At 38.7% G+C, this 22137-nt stretch overlaps 1 protein-coding gene across 7 annotated transcripts in view; it reads right to left on the bottom strand.

Annotated features, from left to right (window-relative positions):
• SPIDR (scaffold protein involved in DNA repair) overlaps positions 1–22137 on the bottom strand; it is a 757458-nt gene that overhangs the window by 276592 nt on the left and 458729 nt on the right. The gene's annotated exons all lie outside the window — the stretch shown is intronic.

The raw sequence follows: 22137 nt of genomic DNA, 5'->3' as shown, positions 1-22137 counted from the left end.
AGAGAGGAAGGACTTAATTTGTTGTAATATTAGCCGACACGTTAGTGAATAAGTCCAGTGAAGCTTCCATAGGAGTATTGAAAAGCAGTTTTACCATGCTACAATCTTGACAGCATTGCAGCCTCTATGTTTGGGTTACAATCAGCTTGTTTGGACACTTAGCAAAAGATTTTTTGCTGGTTAGCCTTTAAAATGGGCTTATCATTTGTAACAGTTGACCTTTCCTAAATCATGCTGTATTGAGTTATAAGCCCTCTTTTAAATCTCCTTTCATGCCAGAATCTTATCAATATATAAGAAATTTAGAGAGATTCGGTGCCAAAATACCCAGCACAATAGTTGTATATTTTCGTATCATACAGAATTTAAAATCCCAGGAACTATGAACACTCTAGTTCATAGTTCATTCCTTCAGTCATTTCAAACATTGAAAATAGGTCTGTATGGTTATTTGCCCATTCACTTTATGTTTGCATCACCCATATTCGTACCAATATACATCAAGTTTGCAAAGCCATTGAATTTGTTAGATTTTTACCAAGTCTTACAGTGATTAATGTCTATAACTCATTTTGTGATGTTAGAGAAAACCACCATTTAGAAAATCGACATTGTACAGAAGCACATCTTTAATGTCTCCAGACAAAAAAGCCTTACAGTGAATCTAATATTTGCACTTTGGGGGCAACTTAACCGGGAGGGCCTGACAAATAAATGGAGGGGGCTATCAAATATTTTTAGTAAAATGTTGCTTTTGTCTTGTGCAGAACATGTAGAATATGCTCTTTAACTTAATAAATACTTTTATAAAGGTAGAGATGTTTTGTTAGGGTAGCTACAATAATTCTTTATCAAAATTTCTGAAATTCTTGTAATTTTTTTCTGTATCTATTGGAAGTTGTTTACCAACTATTTTTGTTTGAAGTGTGATTTTTTTTTCCTTTTTCCCCAACCTCTCTTGCAAAAAAAGAAGTAGGCTTCTGCTGGTTTGGCAGACATCTAATACCTTATATGCCTTTTGAGCTGCGTAATTTAATATTTGGATACTTGATAATTTGTTTTATTATGTAATTGATAAATGGTGACAGGTATTAATGTTATTTCAACCATATATTTATACTGTCTGGGAATGTGTGGTTACAGTTCTGTGGGAGAAATAATTTGTCAGTGTTCACCAACTTGTATAAACTTAGCATGAAAGCTTAAACATCTAAATAAATAATGAAATGTATTTGTCAAAAAAAAAAATTAACCCCATAAGCTTTCTCTTTGTTCTACCATTTTTATAGGAAAATGTTCACACATATATAAAAACTGAAACAATTTTATAGGAAGTACTTGTATATCCGCTGCCTTAACTGTTAGCATTTTACTATATTTGCTTATATATATATATATATATTTCTTCCTCTATTAATCCATTAGTCTAACTTATATATGATACATTTGAAATTAAATTGCATATAAAAACACACATTTTCCCTACCCCAATATTTTAGCTTGAATTTCATTACTGGAATTCAGAATTTTACAGTTTTTCCTTTGCCTCAGTTTTTATTTTCTCTGAATATAAAGGAATCACCTGCCTAAAATAGAAAGTGAATATTCTGGAAATTTTACAGAAGTAAAGCAAACAATGAAACAAACGAAATCTTAATTCTATCATCCAAGATCAACCTTCTCTAACAGTTTGACATACCTTCATTCCATCATTTCTTAGGCTGTTTCCCCCCTTTATGTAAGTAGATTCATACTTCATATACATATTTGCCTTTTATATTTAAAGGTATATTATAATCTAGTAGAATTTTTTAAAGGCCTTTTGAATGAAACAGATCTCTATTTCTAGGTTTATTCTAGAATTCACTGTGATTTTCTCAAGAGTCTGAGTCTAGTTCAGTACCCTCTCTCAATCCTCCTTCCAAATGTATTAAAGAAAGACTCACTGCCTTGGTATTTCCTAAAATAGAAATATTCACACCTTGCTGAAATATCTCATTCATATGCTTCTCATTGTAGAGTCTATATACACTGACCACTGCTAACACTGATACCTGCATTGTACTCTGTATTGACACATTTTTGTTTTCTTTTTGAATTGAGGTGAAAGTCACATATATAAAAGTAAACATTTTAAAGTGAACAATTCAGTGGCATTTAGTACATTCACAATGTTGTGCAACCGCCACCTCTATTCAGTTCTAAAACATTTTCATCACCCCAAAAGTAAATCTTTTACCCATTAAGCCATCACTTTGTTTTCCCTTCCCCTATCTTCAGGTTCCAACAATGACTAAATTATTTTTTGTCTCTAATGGTTTACCTATTTTGAATATTTCATATAAATGAAATCACACAATGAGATCTTTTGTGACTGGCTATTTTCACTTAGCATGATGGTTTTGAGGTTCATCCACATTGCAGCATGAATCAATACTTCATTATTTTTAAGGCCAAATAATATTCTATCATATGTATAAACCACAATTTGCTTATACGCTGAAAGACACTTGGGCTGTTTCTACCTTTTGCCTTTTGCGAATAGTGCTGTTATGAATAATCATGTACAATTCTTTGTTTTAGTACCTGTTCTCAATTCTTTCAGATATACACCCAGGAATAGAATGCTGGATCATATATGGTCATTCTATACTTAACTTTTCAAGGAACCACTAATGTTGCCACTAACAATGCATGAGGATTTCAATTTCTCCACATCCTCATCAATACCTACTGTGCTCCTTTAAAAAAATAAAATCATTTCCACTCTGTTGGGTATGAAGTGCTATATCATTGTGGTTTTGATTCGTATTTCTCTGATGACTAATGATGTTGAGTATCTTTTCATGTGCTTGTTGGCCACATATACATATATATATATATATATATATACACATACATATATATATATCTTATTTAGAGAAATGGTTATTCAAGTCCTCTGATCATTTTTAATTGGGTTGTTTATCTTTTCATTGTTGAGTGGTAAGAGTTCTTTATATATTCTGATACAAGTCCCTTACCAGATTTTTGATTTGCAAATATTTCTCCCATTCTATGGTTGTCTTTGCACTTTTTTTTGATAATCTCCTTCGATCTACAGCGAAGTTCTTATTTTTTATGAAGTCTAATATATCTATTTTTTTCTTTTGTTGCTGTGTTTCTGGGGTCACATCTAAGGATCCTTTCCCAAATCCACAGCCATAAATATTTGCTCCTATATCTTCTAAGAGTTATATAACTTTGGCTTATACATTTAGGTAATAGACTCATTTTAATTTTTGCATAAAAATTATATATACTACACAAAGTACTACAAATCCTAATAAACTGTAATCATCAGAAAATAATACTACATCTCCCATAAATCATAAATTGTGACAATATGACCAGGAAGTCAGTCAGAAGATAATAGCATCCAGCATACATTAAAATGTAATCTTGCAAAGGTAGCTATAGTACAAGTAATTCTTCTACTGTCCTTCAAGAAAGGCCTTCACCTTTTCTGAAATTACCATACACACTGTTCAATAAATAGCAAATTATGACAGCTGGCTTTGGGTCCCTCTTTGTCAATTACCTTAAATTAACTTTTCAATGCCCAACTTTTGCTTTCACAACAAAGAATGCTTGACTTTATCAACATTCCATCCAAAAAGTACAGACAAGGTTAATAAAAGTATTAAAGCATCTAAAGCTTGACCATCAAATGATGATGTCAATTTGTGGGGACTGTAGAGTTCTTCTGACAAATCAAACACCATTCCCAATAAAGGTATTAATTGCTACAAAGGAAAGGAAAGGAAGAATCCTCTCAAAGAACTAAGGGATCTAACGCTTGCTGGAGTGGAGAAGACAGATAAAGAGGCTGGCTATGTGGGTTCCTGGGTCCTTTAGCTGCTTATCACAGAAACTCTGAGATTCAAGCTTGTACACATGTGGAAGGACATGCAGGCTGCCCACAGATGACTGATAACAGCTAGAACACTTTATCTGAGATTGTACACATTTAGTTTACATGAACAAAGCTGTTCACCATTCCAGCATTTGCCGTCATCGACCAGCTACCCACTAACACTATCTATCTGTCGCTGTAGAATGTTTGGAATTTCCTCATTTTTAAGAGCTGGGAAGTTTCAAGTACAGACCATACATTTCATAAAATGGTACATGCTATTACATCTTAGGATTTAGACCATTTCCCTCATAGATTAAATTAGGACATACTCATGTAATGAAATACATAACCCACCCACCAAGAGGAAACATGCTTGTACCCAAGTTTTAATAAAAGAGTATTTTAATAAATCAATAAAACAACGTTTGAGTTTGGTAATACTTTAAATCAAGTGACAGCTTAAATTACTTTCTTCCTAATCTTCTCTTTTGAAAACTAAACCCATCTTATCTTTTCTTCATATTCCTCTCTGACTCTTTAGTACCTAGTATAGTATCTGACATTAGGGAGGTAATCATTGATAGTGAATGAATGTTATTTTGATGTATCACATAGGTTCAGAAGAGGCAAATACTGGTAAAACAGGAAGAGAAATTCTTTCAGATATGTATATATATGTGTATGTGTGTCTGGGTGTGTGTATTCCATCCTCAGCCTCAGATGAAATGATTTCACTGTTTTTAGGCTGGTCGCCACAACCTCCTTTCACTGTGATTCATGTTAAAGTTCAAATCATAGTGAGACATAATACATTGGAGTTTGAAATACTTAATGCTTTTTAGCCTTAGAGTAAAGCCAAGCAATCTAAACAAGCATCATTTCATAAACAAAGAGAAATCAGATGGTAAACACTAAAGAAAAGATCACAATCATTACCAGCTTTAGGGACTGTGCTGGTTTGAAGCTTTTATGTACTCCATAAAAGGCCAAGTTCTCTTAACCCAGCCCTGTAAGGGCAAACCTAGCATTGAGTGTGACTTTTTGATAAGATTGTTCCATGAAGATGTGACCCAGCCCATTCAAGGTGGGTTTTAATCCCCTTGCTGGAGTATATTATGAGAGGATAAAAGACAGATGAAATTCACAGAGCTCAGAAGCTAAGAGGAAATCCAGAGAAAAGTCTCTGGAGGAGAGAGTCTTTGAAACCAAACCGGGAGAGGACCAGCAGACATCGCCATGTCCCTTCTCATGTGACAGAGGAACTCTGGATACCATTGGCTTTTCCTTAGAGAAGGTATCCTCTTGTTGATGCCTTAATTTGGACATTTTCATGGCCTTGGAACTGTAAATTTGTAACCTGATAACCCCTCCACTTAAAAAAGCCAACACATTTCTGGTATATCGCATTCCAGTTTTAGCAAACCAAAACAGGGACATTAAATGTTCAAGTTTTATTCAGTGCTGCCTGAACATACTATTCTATTTTTCAGATTGGTAATGGTAAAACTTACTTCTCCTAAATCACAGTTCTACTAGCTTAAAATTTTTAACAATAATCTATGCTAAATTCCTTTCCACCACTTATTAATAATATAATTGCATCACCGGGAGAAGAAAGCTTTGAAATAACAGAAGGTTACAGAGCAAACCTTTTTTTTCACCTTTCCTTGAAGAACGTAAGTCCAGTTTGGGCTGCACTGCTGATTGCATTATAGACTTCAGTTTGTGAAATGAGCACGTGTTTGGGGGTTGAGAGCCAGTAGGAAACAGTCTCTGTACAAACAAATCAGGTAATTTCCAGCAAAATAAAACAGAATTGTGTTCCACAATACTTTCCTTTAAAATTTCACCTTGCTTTTTCTATGTATTTATTCATTTTGAATCTGCAGATTTGTTGACACATATTCATATTCTATCTAAAATAAACATTCAATGTCTCACAGTATCTTCCCTTAGCTGTACAATTGTATTTGTCAAGGTTCTCTAGAGAAACAGAACCAAAGCAGAGATCTGTAAATATGAGATTTATAAAGATGTCTTACACAACTATGGGAATGGAAGAGTCCAAAATCCATAGGGTAGGCTGTGAAGCTGGTGACTCCAATCAAGGGTCTAGAAGAACTCCACAGGAGAGGCTTGCTGGCTGAACAAGTGGTGAAAGAGTCTCTCTCTCTCCTTAAAAACCCTTTGACTGATTAGATTATCTCATTGCGTGGGAAGTGCCTTAGTTGACTGCAGATGTAATCAGTCACAGATATAATCAACTGATGATTTAATACATCAGCCTTCCAGGTAATCTACCAGCCATGAAATATCCTTGCAGCAATTGTCAGGCCAGTGCTTGCCTGACCAGACAACTGGGCATAATCACTTAGCCAAGTTGACACTAGAATATACCCATCACAGTCCACCCCTTGTCAACTTACACATCACCTTGAAACACGGTTAATTTCCAAATAGAACACAATAACAGACATATGCTTAGCCTAACAATACCCAACAGTCATGTGTACAACTAGAAAAGCATATCTCTCCAGAACAGGGTACAAGTCCTTAGGTAACATTCACTCTTAAACTCTGTATCCTATAACTTAAATACCATAACATGAAAAACACAACTTATGTGATATGATTAGAGGAAAACAAGATATTTGCTTATGTATAAATGCAAACATACTCATTAAGAAAACAAGGAAGAAATATTCATATAGTCACAGTCCTCATTTCTGTAACTGGTCACATGGTCACAGTTCATATTTATCAGTACATGCTTCTATTACCCATTCCATGTTCCCTTTATCCTCCAGACAAGATCCCCATTCGCCACTGACACTGTGGTTCTTTGCCAGGTGGGATGACCCAGACCTTTACTGCTAAAGTTTCTGGGCCATTGGTAGTCCTGCCTGGATTGGGTTGTTGCAGTTTTCCACTGACTTTAATTTATAAGGCATGGTAGTACTAAAAGATGCCCTAGGGGTCTCCTGTATTTCAGGAAAACTCTTCTTTACCTCCATTGTGTAGCTGCAGTCCTATTTCCCCTTGGTAGTCAGGATCAATCACCCCAGATGGAGCATAAATCTCTTTCGTGCCTGTGGATTCAGTGGCATGAGAAGCCCAAAATAGCCAGGTAGCAGTTTTAATTTCCATTGCAACGAATCACTGTTGTGTCTCCTGGTAGGAGCACTACTCCTTTTGGAACTAAAAACTGTAGACTAGCAGAGCGTAAGGTTTCAGGGATAGGAAGCAAAAATTTTCCTAGCAGATTACAAGGAGTAACAGTGAGTGGTACCAGTGCCACTCCCATTTCTACACCTTGATTCCTGGACTTGTGAATCCTGGCTACAGGATAAACAGCACCACAGAGTGTGATCCAGAGAATACACAGATTCCTGAAGAACACTGGCCCACCCCTGCAAGGTACTGCCACCTAGTTGGTACCGTAATTGGTTCTTCAAAAGGACATTCCACTGTTCTATGAACCCAGCTGCTTCTTGATGATGGTGGACATGGTCAGACCAGAGAATTCGATGAGCATGTACCCATTCCTGCACTTCATTTGCTGTGAAGTGGGTTCCTTGATCAGAAACAAAGCTATGTGGAATGATGGTGGATAAGGCATTCTGTAAGTCCATGTATGGTAGTTTTTGCAGAAGCACTGCATTCAGGGAAGGCAAACCCATATCCAGAGTATTTGTCTATTCCAGTTAGAACAAACTGCTACCCCTTTCATGATGGTAGTGGTCCAATGTAATCAACCTGCCACCAGGTAGCAGGCTGACAACCTTGCGAAATGGTGCCATATCAGGGACTGACTGTTGGTCTCTGCTGCTGGCAGACTGGTTACTCAGCAATGGTTGTAGTGAGGTCAGCATTGGTGAGTTGAAGTCTTTGTTGCTTAGCCCATGCATAACCTCCATCCCTACCAATAGGCCCACTTTGTTCATGAGCCCACCAGGCAATGGCAGGAGTGGCTAAGGAAAGAGGATGACTTGTACTCACAGGATGGGTCATCTTATCCACTTAATCATTAAAACCTTCCTCTGTTGAAGTCATCCTCTGGTGAGTATACACATGGGACACAAATATCTTCATATTCTTTGCCCGCTCAGAAAGGTCAATCCACATACCTCTTCCCCAGACCTCTTTGTCACCAATTCTCCAATTATATTCCTTCCAAGTCCCTGACCATCCAGCCAAACCATTAGCAACAGCCCATGAGTCAGTATACAAACGCACCTCTGGCCAGTTCTCCTTCTGAGCAAAATGAACAACCAGTTGCACTGCTCGAAGTTCTGCCCACTGGGAGGATTTCCACTCAGCACTGTCCTTTAAGAACATCCCAGAAAGGGGTTGTAGTGCTGTAGTTGTCTGCTTCCAGGTGGTCCCTGCATATCGTGTAGAACCATTTATAAACCAGGCCTGAATTTTCTCTTCCTCAGCCAACTGACTATAAAGACTGCCCAAGAGGCCATAGCTCTGTGGGAAAGACAAGGTAATGTGACAGGAGTGGGGGCCATGGGCATGTGGGCCCCATTCTCATGTAACTTACTTGTGCCTTTAGGATCTTCTCGAGCTCTATCTCTAATATATATTTTCATTTCATGATGGAGTGCTGCTGTGCATCCCCAACTTCACATCTTGGTAAGTCAGACAACACCCAGCTCATGGTCTTATGGTAACTTGGTGGCCCATGGTTAAGCGTTCAGTGTCTACTAATGCCCAGTAGCAGGATAAAAGCTGTTTCTCAAAAGGAGAGTAGTTACCTACAGCAGATAGTAAGGCTTTGCTCAAAAATCCCAAGGGTCTGCGTTATGATTCTCATATATGCCAAAGGCTCCAGAGAGCATCCCTATTTGCCACTGACACTTCCAATACCATTGGATCTGCTGGACCATATGGCCCAAATGGCAAAGGAGCTTATACAGCAGCCTGGACATGTTGATAGCCTCCTGTTGTTCTGGTCTTCAATCAAAAGTAGCAGCTTTTTGGTCACTCAGTAAATGGGCTGGAGCTGCACACCAAAGTAAGGAATATGCTGCTCTCTAAATCCAAACAGGCCAACTATGTATTGTTCCTCTTTTTTGGTCATGGGAAGGGCCAGATGCAATGGCTTATCCTTCACCTTAGAAGAGATATCTCAACATGCCCCATACCACTGGACACCTAGAAATTTCAATGAGGTGGAAGGCACCTGTATTTTTGTTGGATTTATCTTGCATCTTCTGACACGCAAATTCCTCACCAATAAGTCTAGAGTAGTTAGTTCTTGTTCACTAGGTCCAGTCATCATGATATCAGCAATATAATGGGACAGTATGATGTCTTTTGGAAGAAAGAAATGATCACGATTCCTGTGGACAAGATGACAGTGAATGCATAGTGCTGGCCTTGCCAGCTGAATGTCAACTGTTTCTGCAGGTCCTTACTGAAAGCTAATGAGAAAAAAGCATTTGCCCAATCAATAACTGCCTACCAGGTACCAAGTGATGTTTTCATTTGCTCAAGCAATGACACTACATCTGAAATAGTAGCTGCAATTGGAGTTACCACCTGGTTAAGTTTATGATAATCCACTGTCATCCTCCAAGTCCCATTCGATTTCTGCATAGGCCAAATAGGAGAGTAGAATGGGGATGTAGTGAGAATTATCACCCCTACATCCTTCATGTCCTTGATGGTGGCACTAATCTCCGTAATTCTCCCAGAAATCCAATATTACTTGTGATGTAGTATTTTGCTAGGTAGGGGCAGTTCTAGGAGCTTCCACTTGGCTCTTTCTACCATAATAGCCCTCACTCCAGTATCCAGTGAATGTGGGATTCTACTAGTTGCTATGTCTATTTCAAATACGCATTCTGATACTGGGGAAATGACCATAGAACTGGAGCCACTGTGAGATGGATCTGAGCTAAAACTCCATAGTGATCACCTGAACTCCAGAAGCCCCTACTCTGACCAGAATGACGTTTTGGGTCTCCTGGTATTAGCGTCACTTCTGAGCCAGTGTTCAATAATCCCAAAAGTATCTGGTCATTTCCTTTTCCCCAATGCACAGTCACCCTGGTAAAAGGCCTTAGGTCTCATTGGGGAAAGCTAGGAGGAAGGTTAACAGTGTAAATTTTGGGCAGTATAAAAGAGGTCTTCCCCAAGGGTACCTGGCTTTCCCCTCATTCAAGCAGCTCTGTGTCTATAAACTGTCTCAACTCTGGAAATTGATTAAGGGGCCATGATTCTCTGTTTTTTGTAATTCAAGTTAGACTTCTGCTCACTCGATATAGAATTCTTCTGCTTATATAGCTCAAACAAGAATTTAGTAGACTGCCCATTTATCTTGACTACTATTCAAGGTCACAAGTGTTTGCGAGTCAGATTATTTTGACTGCTGCTTTGAGTCTGCTGTCCAGTATGGTGGCCACATCCACCTTGCTTATGGTGATTAACTGTTGCCACGTGGCTTCTGCCATCTCGAGATCTGATCATCCCCATTCTGTTTAAGGATTCCAGCTCAGTGACAGCAGTTCCCACAGTATTATCCGACCTACAGAGAAACGTGACTATAGAGCTCTTCAGAGATGATGGAGGTAGTCTCATAAATTTATTTCTCAAGGTTCTGGTTAAAGAATGTGACCTCTGAACATTCCTAGGGTGCGTGAGCAGACCTTCCAAAATAAATCCACTCTAATATTCCAATCTCTTTAAGCTCATGGAGCCCCTCATCTAAACTATACCAGGGCAGTTCTGGCATTTTGTCCTCAAGTAATGTTGGCCACCTTTGGGCCCATGTTTCAGCTGGATATCCAAACAGTTAATTCCTTTCTAACCCCTCGAGCTACAGTATTGAATACAGACTTCTGCTTAATGGGCCCGTATCAATAAATTCAGCTCAATCCAACTTTATATTCTTTCCACCATTATTCCACACCCTTAATATCTATTTCCATACATATTTCCGATTTCTGTCTATACAGATTGGAAAACTCCTACAGTTCTTTTGGAGTATAGCGTACCTCCTCGTGGGCGACAATTTGTGCCTCACCTTTCAGGGCGTGTTGGGAATTTAGTCTAGTTAGAGGTCTTAAAGAAAAGACGGGCAGTGGGGGTGGGTCATGAAAAGAAATAGAAATGTCCTTCAGGTAATTGTCTCAGGGAATCCTGTTGCAGATTCATCTGGTGAAACTGGATTAGTCGCTCCAGATAGAGGAGGGAGGGCTGTTTCCCAGAGGAGGTGGTTATAAGGCTGAAGAGTTATTCTCATTAGATGATGTTTTGATGGCGGACTCCTCTGGGGAAACTGGAGGCCAGGAAGCTATTTTCTAAAGGAAGGCTGGAGGTTTGGGAGCTCTTTCCTCAGGGCAGTCCAATACAGGTCTTTTCCCCAAAGGCTCAGTAGATTCCAGGGATCCCATCTCCTTATAGCCATTAGTTTATCACCATCCTACATTTCAGGATCCTATTCTTTTCCAATCAAAGCCGTCACTTTAACAGCAGACACCATGCAAGGTGAGATTTTAATTTACACTGTAAATCTGCAACTTGCACAATGAAGCTCTGTGTGTGGTATTCAGATATCTCAAGTCTGTGATCACAGGAAATAAAATTTTCTTTCAGGGCACACATGGAGACTTTTACAACATTCATATGGTGCTTCATGTGCAAATTTGACACCTTCAGCTCATCTTTTTTCCTCATCACTGTATCAAGTATATCTAAAAACAACCAGCCAACATCATTATACCTCTCAATTCCACAAAACTCCATAAAGGTGTCAAAAACATTCTCACCCAGAGCCTTGCTTCATATAAGCATGCAATTAGCAGAATCTAATGGTGATATTTTGAGTATCTCTTTTGCCAAGTCACCCCATGGACTCTCAGTGCCATCCTGATTACTGGAAACAGAGTCAGTAGTGCCTCTGAATTTAGTCAGAATAGAAAACCAATTGTAAAAACCCATTTTTAAGACTCTATTTTTTTCAGAATGATTCCCAGTATCAAGTTGTTTAGGGTTCTCTACAGAAAGAGAATCAACAGAAGAGATCTATAAATACAAGATTTATAAAAGTGTCTCATACAACTGTGGGAATGGAAGAGTCCAAAATACATAAGGCAGGCTGTGTAGCTGGTGGCTCCAATGAAGGGTCTGGATGAACTCTACAGGAGAGGCTCTCTGGCTAAAGAAGCTATGAAAACAAGTCTCTCTTCTATCTTAAAAATCCTTAAACTGTCTGGATTATCTCCTTGTGGGAGGTGCACCTTAGTGGATCACAGATGTAATCAGCCACAGATGCAATCAAATGACTGATAATTTAATACAACCAGCCTTCCGGTTTATCAACCAGTCACGAAATATCCTTGCAACAGCGGTCAGGCCAGTGCTTGCCTGACAAGGACAACTGAGCATAATCACTTTGCCAAGATGACATTACAACAATCATCACTCTCAATTTTAGATAATATTCATTGCTTCAAGACAGATAGATACACCCACACCAAACCCCATAATTCTTATCTACCCCCTAAATTATTTACTTATTTACCTATAGTATTATTGTGGTAGTAGTGAGGTAGTCCTGTTAAATATAGCCAGCCCATAGCATGTAACAGGTACTTATTTATACCACTTTTGCATGAGATGAATGTCGCTGTAACCAAAATAAAAAAAGGTACCAAAAAATTCTTGAAAAGCAGCTTACAGTGGATCCTCATTATTTACAGATTCATTATTTGCGATTTTGCCTATCTGCTAAAATTTATCTTTAACCTTCAAATCAGTACTGGCATTATTTTCACGGTTATTCATGGATACGCACAGAATGGTGGCAAATTAGAGTCACCCATGTGCACGTTCCCAGCTGAGGACAAACATGGCCACACACTGACTTTGATGTCAGCTCACACATTGTAAACAACATCCTTTTATGGTATATTTAGTGTGATGTTTTTCATATTTTGATGGTTTTGGTGATTTTGCTGTTTAAAATCACCCCAAAGCATAGTGCAGAAGTGCTGTCTAGTGTTTCTAGGTGCAAGAAGACTGTGATGTGCTTTATGGAGAAAACACATGTGCTATATTATCTTTGTTCAGGAATGAGTTAAAACTGTTGCTAGCAGTGAGCTTACTGCTCATGATTCAACAATATATATTAAATAAGGTGTCTTTAAACAGAAACACACATAAAACAAGGTTATCAATTGAGAGTTGATGAAAATATTGTGACCAGGGGCTCACAGGAACCTAAGCCTGTACTTTCCTTAGGAGCAATGGTACAGTATTTATAAATTTAGTATGATGGCTTTATAAAACTACCACTAGTTATAAGAATTGACTGTGTATATTATTTTATTACCATAAATACAAATGACTCATAAGCAACTGCCTCTGTTAACTAAGAATGACTTCAGATTAGTTATTCAAAAACTAAAGTTGCCTTATATTCCCTAATAGCAAGAGGGTTATTGATAACATAATGGATATCATTTAGTTATATATTTTATAACTGGTTTATCTTGGAAGGCCCTCCTGATGTCAGTTTACAATTACATTTTATGAGCATTTTACTCAGATTTCCTTTTAAATGGAGGAATGAGTGCTTGCTAATATAAAATATTTTGCTACTTTATGGGGTTACATTTTGAGGATTTGAACTGCAAGTGACCATGTGTTAGAGTGAGCTCCAACGGTCTTTCTAGGAAAATCATGGTTGTGCCTAAGTTGTCCTTCCATATAGAAATGGGGGACAATCTATTCAGGTGCTTGTCATTCTTCGACTCATCCTTAGTTCAACAAAAGCTCAACTGACTTTTAAAACATAGTTCCTCAATTTGACCTTAACCAAGAAATGAAGAATATCCTAAATCTGTTACCCCTGTTTTCTTTACATTTGTGAAAGTGCTACCACCTATCTAACCATACAAGTCAAAAAATTCAAGGTAGAAAATGATACTTCCTTTATCCCCCACATCCTCATAAACATTCTCAGTCATTTCTCATGAACCTAGTGTAACAGTCACTTTTTACCTCCCTCATGGCAAGAACCTCTAAGAGGTGTGTCTGCCTCCAGCTTTCATGGCCCCAACTCCAAGGCAGCAAGGAAGAGCTTTCAAAATGGAGGAAAAGGAGGGAAGCACAAAAATGCCTAAAAGCAGAAAGTAGCCAGGCAGAAACTACCCAAAAACAACTGACTGAGGATCTAGGGAACAGGAAAGGGCATTTCTCAGCCATGGTCATTGAGGGGCAAAGAGTTTGAGAAAATGTGGTCAGAGACTGGATTTCTAGCCCTGGGTCATAGTGCCCCTTTCTTACCCTTGAGGCAAACAGCAGCTGGAGGCCCAATCCTCGTCTCATGAATGGCTATGGACTGGGGTGGCTGGGGGAATCTTCTGCCACAAATGGGACACAGCCCTACATTGAGCCAAGTGAGGCCACAGGAACCCGCAGTTTCAGCCCCCCCAGTCAGATGCACCAAGGTTCCAGGAGGTAGTTCAGTTCCACCTAGTCAGACCCTGCCTGGGCTCTAATAGGCAAGTATCTTCTGAGAACCGTTAAGTCAGCACCATCTGCTGGACAGGCATAAGGTGCAGGAGAACTGCAGAGCCTTTCCAAACCCTATACCAGGCCCATTGGGGCTGGTCTACAACTCCTGCACAGGTAACCTGGCCTTGTTTTGGCTGAAAAATATGGACAACACAACTATCAAAGTAGTGTCCTAATACAAACCTGGGCAACAACTAAATACTAAACAAGAGAGAGAAATCAACCTTCAGAATAGACCCATAAAGATAATCAGCTGACCAGGTATCAGCAAAAAAAATCACAAGGTATACTAAAACTTAAAAAGAAATGCCCTAATTGGAGGAACAGATTAAAAAGACGGAGGAGATACATAATCTGGAACTATCCAAAGATATGCAAACAAATCCCCTGAATCAATTCACAGACATGAAGAAAAATGTGTATAGAGATAAAAGATATTAAGAAGATACTAGAACAGAATAAATTAAAAAAATGACAGATATCATACATTGTAAATGAAACTAAAAATATACTGGAGACACACAAGATTCAAAGAGGCAGAAGAATCAGCAAGATAGAAGACTGACCAAGCAAATTTGAATAGGCAAATGAACAAATGAAGATAAAATGGAAAAATTTAAGCAGAATCTTAGGAATATGATTGAAAACACAAAGCACATGAACGTTCACATTATGGGTGTCCCAGAAGGAAAAGAAAAGGGAAAATTGCAAGGAAGAATATTTGAAGAAATAATGGCTGAAAATTTTCCAACCCTTATAAAAGACATAAATATGCAAATCCGAGAAGCCAAACCTACTCCAAACAGAATAAACCCAAGAAACCCACTCCAAGAAACATAAATCAGACTATCAAATGCCAAAGAGGAGAAAATTCTAAAAGTAGAAATAGAAAAGTGATTTACCATGTACAAAGGAAGCCAAATAAGTCTAAGTGCTGTTTTGTACCAGACACCATGAAGGTGAGAAGACAATGGTACGCTATATTTAAGAAACGAAAAGAGAAAAATTGCCAGCCGAGAATTCTCTAACCAGCAAACATGTCCTTCAAAAATGAGGGGGAGTGGGCAGGCCATGGTGGCTCAGTGGCAGAGTTCTCGCCTGCTGTGCAGGAGACCCAGGTTCGATTCCTGGGGCCTGTCCATGCAAAAAAAAAAAAAAATGAGGGGGAGTTTAAAATATTCACAGATAAGCAGAGAGGTCATTAAAAGAGGTCAGCCTTACAAGAACTACTAAAGGAAGTACTTCTGGATGAAAAGACTGGAGAGGCCAGGAGTATACAGAACTGAAGAACAAAAGTAAGGGTAACATAAAAGATAAGAGAGAGAGAGAAAAAAATAGATGCACAAACAAACAAAAAACAACAAAGGATAAGATGAATCTAGAACTGCCTTTATAGTAATAACTTTAAATGTTAATGGATTAAATCCCCCAATCAAAAGACACAGGTTGGCAGAATGGATGAGAAAATATGATCATTCTATACACTGTTTATAAGAGACTCATCTTAGACCAAAAGATGCAAGTATGTTGAAATGAAAGGATAGAAAAAAGATATTCCATGTAAGCAGTAACCAAAAGAAAGCTGGGGTAGCTATACTATTATCAGACAAAATAGACTTCAAATGTAAAAATGTTATGAGATAAAGAAAGACACTACATATTAATAAAAGGGGCAATTCATCAAGAAGAAATAACAATAATAAATATCTATGTTCTGCATCAAGGTATCCCAAAGCACATGAGGCAAATGCCGGCAAAACTTGAAGGGAGCAATAGATGACTCTATTGTGACAGGGGACGACTTCAACACACGATACTTTCCACTCTGATCATAATGGAATGACGCTAAAAATCAAAAACAAATGGAGGGACTTCTGGAGAAGATGGCGGCTTAGTAAGATGCGCGGGTCTTAGTTCCTCCTCCAGAACAGCTACTAGAGAAGTAGAAACGATACAGAACAGCTCCTGGAGCCACGACAGAGACCAATAAGACAGCGTACTCCATTCTGGAATGGCTGACTGGCTGGGAGAACCCGCTCCGGTGAGATCGCCGAGGGGCGCGGGCTTCCCCGGGCCGGGGCGACAGGCGGGCGGAGTCCCTCCCTCCCTCCTTCCCGGGCCGGCTGGGAGAGTTGGACAGGCGGTCCACTCAAGCCGTGGCGGTTGGCAAACCCCCATGCGTGGCCCCCCGGACCAGCTGGGAGAATTGGATCGGAAATCCCCAAGCCACAGAGAACAGCGACCGGGGTCCCTTCCAAACACGTGGTTTCCCGGTCTGGCTGGGAACGGTGGATAGACACTTCCCCAAGCTGCGGCAGCTGGTGCCCCCCCACCACGTTTGGCGCCCTGGGCCGGCTGGAAATTTGGACAGGCGCTCCCCCAAGCCGCGGAGGCCGGCGACCCTCCCCGCGCGCAGATCCCCAGGCCGGCTGGGAGATTTGGATTGGCACTCCCCCAAGCCGCTTCGGCTGGCGACCCCCCCCTACAGCGAGAGTTTTCCAAAGTTAAAGGACCCACAGCATCTTTTACTGGTGGGAACCGCAGACAGATGAGTGCCACGAGCGCCACCTACTGGGCAGGATAAGAAAAACAGAGCCCAGAGATTTCACAGAAAAATCTTTCAACCTGCGGGGTCTTACACCCAGGGAAATCTGATTAAATGCCCAGACGCCAGCAGAAGATAATGGATCACGCTCAGAAAATTGAAAATATGGCCAAGTCAAAGGAACAAACCAATAGTTCAAATGAGATACAGGAGCTGACACAACTAATGCTGAATATACGAACAGAAATGGAAAACCTCTTCAAAAGCCAAATCAATAAATTGAGGGAGGACATGAAGGAGACATGGGCTGAACAAAAAGAAGAAATAGAAAAACTGAAAAAACAAATCACAGAACTTATGGGAGTGAAGGACAAAGTAGAAAAGATGGAAAAAACAATGGATACCTACAATGGTAGATTTAAAGAGACAGAAACTAGAATTAGTGAATTGGAGGATGGAACATCTGAATTCCAAAAAGAAACAGAAACTATAGGGAAAAGAATGGAAATATTTGAACAGGGGATCAGGGAACTGAACGACAATATGAAGCGCACAAATATACGTGTTGTGGGTGTCCCAGAAGGAGAAGAGAAGGGAACAGGAGAAAAACTAATGGAAGAAATTATCACTGAAAATTTCCCAACTCTTATGAAAGACCTAAAATTACAGATCCTAAAAGTGCAGCGCACCCCAAAGAGAATAGACTCAAATAGGCATTCTCCAAGACACTTACTAGTTAGAATGTCAGAGGTCAAAAAGAAGGAGAGGATCTTGAAAGCAGCAAGAGAAAAACAATCCGTCACATACAAGGGAAACCCAATAAGACTATGTGTAGATTTCTCAGCAGAAACCATGGAAGCTAGAAGACAGTGGGATGATATATTTAAATTACTAAAAGAGAAAAACTGCCAACCAAGACTTCTATATCCAGCAAAATTGTCCTTCAAAAATGAGGGAGAAATTAAAACATTTTAGGACAAAAAGTCACTGAGAGAATTTGTGACCAAGAGACCAGCTCTGCAAGAAATTCTAAAGGGAGCACTAGAGTCAGATACGAAAAGACAGAAGAGAGAGGTATGGAGAAGAGTGTCGAAAGAAGGAAAATCAGATATGATATATATAATACAAAAGGCAAAATGGCAGAGGAAAATATTATCCAAACAGTAATAACACTAAATGTTAATGGACTGAATTCCCCAATCAAAAGGCATAGACTGGCTGAATGGATTAAAAAACAGGATCCTTCTATATGCTGTCTACAGGAAACACATCTTAGACCCAAAGATAAACATAGGTTGAAAGTGAAAGGTTGGGAAAAGATATTTCATGCAAATAACAACCAGAAAAGAGCAGGAGTAGCTATGCTAATATCCAACAAATTAGACTTCAAATGTAAAACAGTTAAAAGAGACAAAGAAGGACACTATCTACTAATAAAAGGAACAATTAAACAAGAAGACATAACAATCATAAATATTTATGCACCGAACCAGAATGCCCCAAAATACGTGAGGAATACACTGCAAACACTGAAAAGGGAAATAGACTCATATACCATAATAGTTGGAGACTTCAATTCACCACTCTCATCAATGGACAGAACATCTAGACAGAGGATCAATAAAGAAAACGAGAATTTGAATATTAATATAAATGAGCTAGACTTAACAGACATTTATAGGACATTACATCCCACAACAGCAGGATAAACCTTTTTCTCAAGTGCTCATGGATCATTCTCAAAGATAGACCATATGCTGGGTCACAAAGCAAGTCTTAACAAATTTAAAAAGATTGAAATCATACACAACACTTTCTTGGATCATAAAGGAATGAAGTTGGAAATCAATAATAGGCGGAGTGCCAGAAAATTCACAAATACGTGGAGGCTCAACAACACACTCTTAAACAACGAGTGGGTCAAATAAGAAATTGCAAAAGAAATTAGTACATACCTCGAGGTGAATGAAAACGAAAACACAACATATCAAAACCTATGGGACGCAACAAAGGCAGTGCTAAGAGGGAAATTTATTGCCCTAAATGCCTATATCAGAAAAGAAGAAAAGGCAAAAATTCAGGAATTAACTGTCCACTTGGAAGAACTGGAAGAAGAACAGCAAACTAACCCCAAAGCAAGCAAAAGGAAAGAAATAACAAAGATTAGAGCAGAAATAAATGAAATTGAAAACATGAAAACAATAGAGAAAATCAATAAGACCAGAAGTTGGTTCTATGAGAAAATCAATAAGATCGATGGGCCCTTAGCAAGATTGACAAAAAGAAGAAGAGAGAGGATGCAAATAAATAAGATCAGAAATGGAAGAGGAGACATAACCACTGACCTCACAGAAATAAAGGAGGTAATAACAGGATACTATGAACAATTTTATGCTAATAAATACAACAATTTAGATGAAATGGACGGGTTCCTGGAAAGACATGAACAACCAACTTTGACTCAAGAAGAAATAGATGACCTCAACAAACCAATCACAAGTAAAGAAATTGAATCAGTCATTCAAAAACTTCCTAAAAAGAAAAGTACAGGACCAGACGGCTTCACATGTGAATTTTATCAAACATTCCAGAAAGAATTAGTACCAACTCTCCTCAAACTCTTCAAAAAAATCGAAGTGGAGGGAAAGCTACCTAATTCGTTCTATGAAGCCAACATCACCCTCATACCAAAACCAGGCAAAGATATTACCAAAAAAAAAAACTACAGACCAATCTCTCTAATGAATATAGATGCAAAAATCCTCAACAAATTTTTAGCAAATCGAATCCAACAACACATTAGAAGAATTATACATCATGACCAAGTAGGATTCATCCCAGGTATGCAAGGATGGTTCAACATAAGAAAATCAATTAATGTAATACACCATATCAACAAATCAAAGCAGAAAAATCACATGATCATCTCAATTGATGCAGAGAAGGCATTTGACAAGATTCAACATCCTTTCCTGTTGAAAACACTTCAAAAGATAGGAATACAAGGGAACTTCCTTAAAATGATAGAGGGAATATATGAAAAACCCACAGCTAATATCATCCTCAATGGGGAAAAACTGAAAATTTTCCCCCTAAGATCAGGAACAAGACAAGAATGTCCATTATCACCACTGTTATTCAACATCGTGTTGGAGGTTCTAGCCAGAGCAATTAGACAAGAAAAAGAAATACAAGGCATCAAAATTGGAAAGGAAGAAGTAAAACTATCACTGTTTGCAGACGATATGATATTATACGTCGAAAACCTGGAAAAATCCACAACAAAACTACTAGAGCTAATAAATGAGTACAGCAAAGTAGCAGGTTACAAGATCAACATTCAAAAATCTGTAGCATTTCTATACACTAGCAATGAACAAGCTGAGGGGGAGATCAAGACACGAATCCCATTTACAATTGCAACTAAAAGAATAAAATACCTAGGAATAAATTTAACTAAAGAGACAAAAAACCTATACAAAGAAAACTACAAAAAACTGTTAAAAGAAATCACAGAAGACCTAAATAGATGGAAGAGCATACCGTGTTCATGGATTGGAAGACTAAATATAGTTAAGATATCAATCCTACCTAAATTGATTTACAGATTCAATGCAATACCAATCAAAATCCCAACAACTTATTTTCAGAAACAGAAAAACCAATAAGCAAATTTATCTGGAAGGGCAGGGTGCCCCGAATTGCTAAAAGTATCTTAAGGAAAAAACGAAGCTGGAGGTCTCACGCTGCCGGACTTTAAGGCATATTATGAAGCCACAGTGGTCAAAACAGCATGGTATCGGCATAAAGATAGATATAGCGACCAGACCAATGGAATCGAATAGAGTGCTCAGATATAGACCCTCTCATCTATGGACATTTGATCTTTGATAAGGCAGTCAAGCCAACTCACCTGGGACAGAACAGTCTCTTCAATAAATGGTGCCTAGAGAACTGGATATGCATATGCAAAAGAATGAAAGAAGACCCATATCTCACACCTTATACAAAAGTTAACTCAAAATGAATCAAAGATCTAAACATTAGGTCTAAGACCATAAAACAGTTAGAGGAAAATGTAGGGAGATATCTTATGAAACTTACAATTGGAGGCGGTTTTATGGACCTTAAACCTAAAGCAAGAGCACTGAAGAAAGAAAGAAATAAATGGGAGCTCCTCAAAATTAAACACTTTTGTGCATCAAAGGACTTCATCAAGAAAGTAGAAAGACAGCTTACACAATGGGAGACAATATTTGGAAATGACATATCAGATAAAGGTCTAGTATCCAGAATTTATAAAGAGATTGTCCAACTCAACAACAAAAAGACAGCCAACCCAATTACAAAATGGGAAAAAGACTTGAACAGACACCTCTCAGAAGAGGAAATACAAATGGCCAAAAGGCACATGAAGAAATGCTCAATGTCCCTGGCCATTAGAGAAATGCAAATCAAAACCAGAATGAGATATCATCTCACACCCACCAGAATGGCCATTATCAACAAAACAGAAAATGACAAGTGCTGGAGAGGATGCGGAGAAAGAGGCACACTTATCCACTGTTGGTGGGAATGTCAAATGGTACAACCACTGTGGAAGGCAGTTTGGCGGTTCCTCAAAAACTGAATATAGAATTGCCATATGGCCCAGCAATACCATTGCTAGATATCTACTCAAAGGACTTAAGGGCAAAGACTCAAACGGACATTTGCACACCAATGTTTATAGCAGCATTATTTACAATTGCAAAGAGATGGAAACAGCCAAAATGTCCATCAACAGACGAGTGGCTAAACAAACTGTGGTATATACATACGATGGAATATTATGCAGCTTTAAGACAGAATAAACTTATGAAGCATGTAATAACATGGATGGACCTAGAGAACATTATGCTGAGTGAGTCTAGCCAAAAACTAAAGGACAAATACTGTATGGTCCCACTGATGTGAACCGACATTCGAGAATAAACTTGGAATATGTCATTGGTAACAGAGATCAACAGGACTTAGAAACAGGGTAAGATAATGGGTAATTGGAGCTGAAGGGATACAGACTGTGCAACAGGACTAGATACAAAAACTCAAAAATGGACAGCACAATAATACCTAAGTATAAAGTAATCATGTTAAAACACTGAATGAAGCTGCATCTGAG

Source organism: Tamandua tetradactyla, chromosome 6, assembly GCF_023851605.1.
Source record: "Tamandua tetradactyla isolate mTamTet1 chromosome 6, mTamTet1.pri, whole genome shotgun sequence".
Lineage (NCBI taxonomy): Eukaryota > Metazoa > Chordata > Mammalia > Pilosa > Myrmecophagidae > Tamandua > Tamandua tetradactyla.
The sequence above is the reverse complement of the archived record's forward strand: the minus strand, read 5'-3'. Positions and strand labels throughout refer to the sequence as shown.